The following is a 6,068-nucleotide window of genomic DNA, read 5'->3' as shown; positions in this document are numbered from 1 at the left end:
CCAGTGAACACCTCAATAAAATGTAAGCACGACAGACTTGATATAATGATTTGAGATAGAGAAGAGAAACTGTGCACAGTTGTGGAAATTAGCTGCCCAGTAGATGTTAACATAAAGCTGAGATCAGTGGAAAAGAGAACACCTTTTGAGAAATCTGCACGTACTTTATCCAGATTACAAGTTCAGGTTTATACCTGTAATTATTGAGGCCCTGAGATATGTAACACACTGCCTAAATACCAAGTTTGAGGAATTAGGCTTCTCAAAACCAGAATGGAGAAGGCTAATTCGAAGACTACAGATCCAATCCATCACTGGAACTGTAAAAATCTGTAAAACTTTCCAGAAGTTTATCATTTAAATATATATGAGCATGTCTAGATATGCAACTATATGCATGAGAATACATACATAAAACAAACAAATCTGACATACATACATACATACATACATACATACCATGTTGTTGATGTTGAAATTCCAATGAAGGAGCCTTGAATCTAGGTTAGAAACCGGTTCTTTCTCTATTGGCAAGAAATCTTGAAATAAACTCAATAATGACATACATACATATGAGTGTGTGTGAGACACAGAGAGAAAGTCCCATTGTCTTGATATCGCACGCTAATTGTGGATAAATATCGACTTGGCATTGTGCCGTTGATTTTTGAGGGAGAAGAGGCAATATTATGTTGCTTAGAAACAGGTGAGGACTGACGACAGGAAGAACATCTTCCCGTAGGAAATTTGCGGCAACGAATTTCGGTTAATTTATACAAATGCGCGCGCGTGTGTGTGTGTTTGAGCAGATAGACAACGCAACACAGACTTTAAAAAAAGGCTTTCAATTTGAACAATTTATGAAGATTTTACCGGCAGCGTGGCGACGGATAACGACTAGTTTTCAATAATTAACAATTTTTGGTTAACTTCATCAAACATCCTTCTACTTGCTTTACTACTTACAAATGGTGTCTGTCGTCACAAGCAAAGGAAGGGAAGCATTCTCTTGTTAATGACGTAAAAAAAAATAATAGAAAAGTTCCATTGCCTGACGTCACAATTGAAAACATTCTATTGTCTCGAAAGTTTCACAGAAGAACGATGGCATGTCTTCCTGAAAGGTTTTTGTATGGGGAAATCAAAGTGCAATCCTTGGGGATCTCTAAGTAGAAGATGGCCTGGAAAGGTATGTCATTATGAGGTAAGCTATGATGATGTCCATATAGAGGGAAAGTAACGTATTACTTAACATACACTATGTCTTGTAGATACCAAAATCATAGCTTCGTAGTGAAGATTGGAGCATCAGATTGTATACTTGAGAGATTCTGATCGGCAGCACAGAGCATATAATGTCATATATATTGCTTTCACTTGGGGCATTTCGCATGTGTAAGTGCCGACTATATGCTCTCTGAGTTTGAATAATTGACCCCTGATTTTGATAGAACAATTTCACTGCTTGTGTGCGTTGTGCGGTGCCATATTTTATCATAATTAATTTCCGAGTCCTCGTTCATAAATTCCCTGAAAAGAAAAGAAAAGAAAGGGGTCGAAAAATAAAAGAATTATCAAAAATTGCAATCCCTCAGTAACTTTTGGGCCACCCTATATTAGTTAAATGTCTATTGCAATTGCAATCAGACGTTTTAATAAAATTTTATATTTGTTTAGTAATACACGAAACCGCTTCTTTTCCGCATTGAGATGTCACAGCTCCTGTACGACATATGATTAGAATGTTGTAGGAAAGACTTGCAAGACATTCTTCAAGCCGAATCAACCGGCAGGAGATACGGGGGTAGACCAAGAATGAGATGGTTGGGTAATATCGATTGTCTCTGTTGGTCACCCTTTGGAATCCAGGCAGAAAGTCTAATGATGGTTGTCCCTAATAGAATCCTATGCAGGAGGTGCCTATGGACTCTACCCCTATGACCTACCAAAGAATAGTGGGCAGAAGGGATGGATGGATGGATGGATGGATGGCTGGATGGATGGGTGGATGGATGGATGGATGGATGGACAGACAGACAGACGGACGGACGGACAAAACTGTAAAATTCATTTCAAATTTGAATTTACTATAATTTCCAAGTGACCAGGGCGTAGTTGTGCGAAACTTTTAGCATCTCAAGAAATAAATTTAAATCTAAAATATGGATTTATCATAACATATTCGTGTGTTATTAAATGGCTCTGTAGTTATTTTAGTTTCAAACACGGTCTCAGATAAAATCAGTGGCTAAACGAATACAATTCCGGAAGCTAAATTAAACGTTAGGGGGTGTTATATTTTAATGTATTACTCACCAACTCTTTTATCAAGCAATTTGTTATGTTGGGTAATATTGGTGATTTTTAACATAGTTAGGTGAAGTGGGAGCTAGCGAAGAATATACATAGCCACGTGAATAATGGTTGAATAAGGAAATAAGAAAATTTCATCATTTTTTACTCTTATTGTACAATATTTGTTACGCATGTATTTTAAAGCTTTATATAAGACTGAAACTGTCTTTAGTGTAGTAAGCTGCCAGAGAAGACCAAGCTCTGACCACAATAGATATCCCAGGCAAATACTTTAAAATCGACAAAAACCAAAAGTGTAGATCTTGTGATATAAAAGTGGAAACAAAAGTTAATTTTCATTGCTGGACAGTACCGTCTTAAGGCATGGGCACAGTAGGCTATTGCCCGGAGATTTCACCAGAGTAGGGACCCGACTTCGATCGATGTATGCTGTGGTTTGCTGTTAGTTAATAAATATTATAGAGTCCAGTGAAATGATTTCCCCAAGAACTTCACGAACCCAGAGGCCTAATTCTGATGTATGTTGTGGCTTACTCTTAATAAATAAAATACCATATGGCCCATGCATTGATTTGCACGGTGGTAGCTATAATAATGTTAAAATGGCGCTGCTGCTGGGCCGAAACTAGGGCTACAGAATATATCTCCAATATTTCCCTGATAAGTGAACAAAAACAGAGGTAAGCATGAAAAAGAAGCGTTGGTTTCATAACTACTGAGTAGGGAAGATTTTATATTAACGAAACAAATTCAAAATTGCATCACCAACTCATAATAAACTATCCGACTTTTGTACGTTTAATCAATAATATGGTCTAAGAATTTCTTACATGAGTGTGTCACCAGCATTTTTCAGGAAGGGCGCGACAAAAAAGACGAAAGAGAAAAAGACGAAAGAGAAAAAGACGAAAGAAAAAAAGACGAAAGAGAAAGAATAAGAGGAGGAGAAATTATGCGAAGAGAAGACGGCGAAGATGAATGAGAAAAAGGACGAAGACAGCAACGAAAATAATGAAGTAGAAAAACACATGAAATGGAAAGGAAATCTGGTTCTGTTCAAAAACTCATGTATTCGTTTCGTATAAAAATGCTCAACACTTTCGTGATTAAAAAGTTATTAAGCTTGTTGTTGGCGTTGGCGTTGTTGTTACTAATTGCTGTTGTTGGCACTCCGTCGCTTACGACATCGAGGGTTCCAGTTGATCCGATCAACAGAACAGCCTGCTCGTGAAATTTACGTGCAAGTGGCTGAGCACTCCACAGACACGTGTGCCCTTAACGTAGTTCTCGGGGACATTCAGCATGACACAGAGTGTGACAAGGCTGACCCTTTGAATTACAAGTAAAACAGAAACAGGAAGTAAGAGTGAGAGAAAGTTGTGGTGAAAGAGTACAGCAGGGTTCGCCACCATCCCCCTGCCGGAGCCTCGTGGAGCTTTAGGTGTTTTCGCTCAATAAACACTCACAACGCCCGGTCTGGGAATCGAAACCGCGATCCTATGACCGCGAGTTCGTTGCCCTAACCACTGGGCCATTGCGCCTCCACTGTTACTAATGTAATGGGAATTTAAAGCAAGTTGTTTTGTCGTGGGTAGAGGTACTCAGCTTCTGCATCAACCTTACTCTCTGCTGATTAAGACTTGAGTTGAGATGGCCAGGAAGAAACTGAGTCTGACAAAAATCTAAAACCTTTAAGATTCAATGGCATTATAAGTATTATTGGTTTCAAATTTTCCCACAAGTACAGCAATTTGCAGTGGAGGCGCAATGACCCAGTGGTTAAGGCAACGGACTCACAGTCATAGGATCGCCGTTTCGATTCCCAGACCGGGCGTTGTAAGTGTTTATTGAGCGAAAACACTTAAAGCTCCACAAGGCTCCGGCATGGGATGGTGGCGAACCCTGCTGTACAATTTCATATTCAAACAGACCCCACAATAACACTTATAACACTAGGGCTAAATCTAAGATGCTTAAATCAGCTAGCCCTACCAAAAGTATAGACAACTGCCCTCCACCTAAACACCTTAATTACAACATGCACAGAACCTCCAAAAAAAGCGGTGGCCGCTTCATCCTGTGGTACACCACCCCCATTCTCTCTTAACACTAGGAACCTAGCCAAATCTTTCTTTAAAATACTAGATTCTAACTTCCCACGACAACACAAATACCACTCTATATTCAACAGATCCACTTTAAAATTGTCGTATTCTACCACTCCTAACTTTGAATCTATTATAGCAACTTCTAACAAACATAAACTCTCGCTCTATTACCAAAACCTAAGCAACCATAACTATGCTAGCGCCAGCACCCGACCCACACATACACCCAACACGGACATTAATATACGTTATGTTCCTTATGCAATGTGACTCTGCGTCTCAAAGAAAGGCTCGTTTGGCCTACATAGTTATGGCCACAACCTGAGCAGGTTAGGACATAGATAAGGTTGTAAGTGGCACATGTGAAGTTAGTTTTGATTGAGAATTTTTGTCCTTGCTGGAATGTGAATTCCGAGTCTTCACTTAGGTGTGGGCATGTACCACAATTGAGTGATTTGTCTTGTCAAATCTGATAACCCTGAAAATCTATCCTAAGGAATCAGTTATCCCCCTTGACACGCATTACCTCCCTTGGTTCACTCTCTAAACCATTTCTTATTTTTCAAACAGCCAAGATGGCGAAACTTCTTCATCATGCGAATTAATCTTTATATTTTAATGTCATAATTACGTTATAATATCACTATACAATGCCCCTTGAAAAGCTAATTTAAACAGCGAAAACCGGTTGGATTTTACAACACCCGTATAATATGTATATATTTATATTAAAAAAAAATTAAACTATGTGAAACGAAGGCATTTTTCTTCTTTCTTTACATATTTTCAACTCATAATTTTACCACGTGTTGTTTACTGAATCTCCAGTATTTTTGCTCCTACATATATATATATATATACGACGGACTTCTTTCAGTTTCCGTCTACCAAATCCACTCACAAGGCTTTGGTCGGCCTGAGGGTATAGTAGAAGACACTTGCCCAACGTGCCAAGCAGTGGGACTGAACCCGGAACCATGTGGGGATCTTTGTGATTTGACGGCCAACACTTGTTTTCTTAACGAAACACTTTCAAACTTGGGACACTGGTAGAATGTGTCATACAAAACAACTTTTTCTCTTAGCCTTCTTAACAAAAAATTGTACATCGCAAGTTATTTCATGCTAAAGTTGTCGTATTTCTGTAATTTCAACCAATCACTGACGTCTATTCAGCTGAATACAGTCAGTGCTCTTTCGTAAACAATAAATTTCTGCCGGTGTTAAGTGTGTTATTCCCTGTGACATATTTCATCCGGTGTAATCGTAATTTATACGCATATATTGTTTATATAATAAATTACGCTGTGCGTATCTGTGTGTGTATATTTTTGCCATAACCTCACTCATGACCCTAACCCTAACCCTAACTCTAAAACCTGAACCCTAAACTAGAGTTTGATTTGAAGAAGATTTGGCTGCTATTTCTAGGAAATGAAGCACTTGGTGGAGGTGCATTAATAATTCAAGTATTTTGATGGCTTTTTCCCCTTTGTTTACGAACAGTCTAGTTAATCGGAAATGTCAGAACTAACGGGGATTAATACCATATACACCGTCACAGCACTAACTGTATTCAACTGAATAGACGTCAGTGATTAGTTGAAATTATCGAAATAAGACAAGTTTTAACGTGAAATAACT

The 6,068-nt window shown here is 38.5% G+C and overlaps 1 long non-coding RNA gene across 1 annotated transcript; it reads left to right on the top strand.

Annotated features, from left to right (window-relative positions):
* The first annotated feature begins 499 nt into the window (after positions 1-499).
* Positions 500-3,443, top strand: LOC106868463 (uncharacterized). Its single transcript, XR_001409297.2, has 2 exons — positions 500-1,204; positions 3,163-3,443. It is a non-coding gene; the product is annotated as an uncharacterized LOC106868463 (long non-coding RNA).
* Positions 3,444-6,068: the final 2,625 nt, after the last annotated feature.

This window comes from Octopus bimaculoides, chromosome 12 (assembly GCF_046866305.1).
Source record: "Octopus bimaculoides isolate indiv1 chromosome 12, ASM4686630v1, whole genome shotgun sequence".
NCBI lineage: Eukaryota > Metazoa > Mollusca > Cephalopoda > Octopoda > Octopodidae > Octopus > Octopus bimaculoides.
The sequence above is the reverse complement of the archived record's forward strand: the minus strand, read 5'-3'. Positions and strand labels throughout refer to the sequence as shown.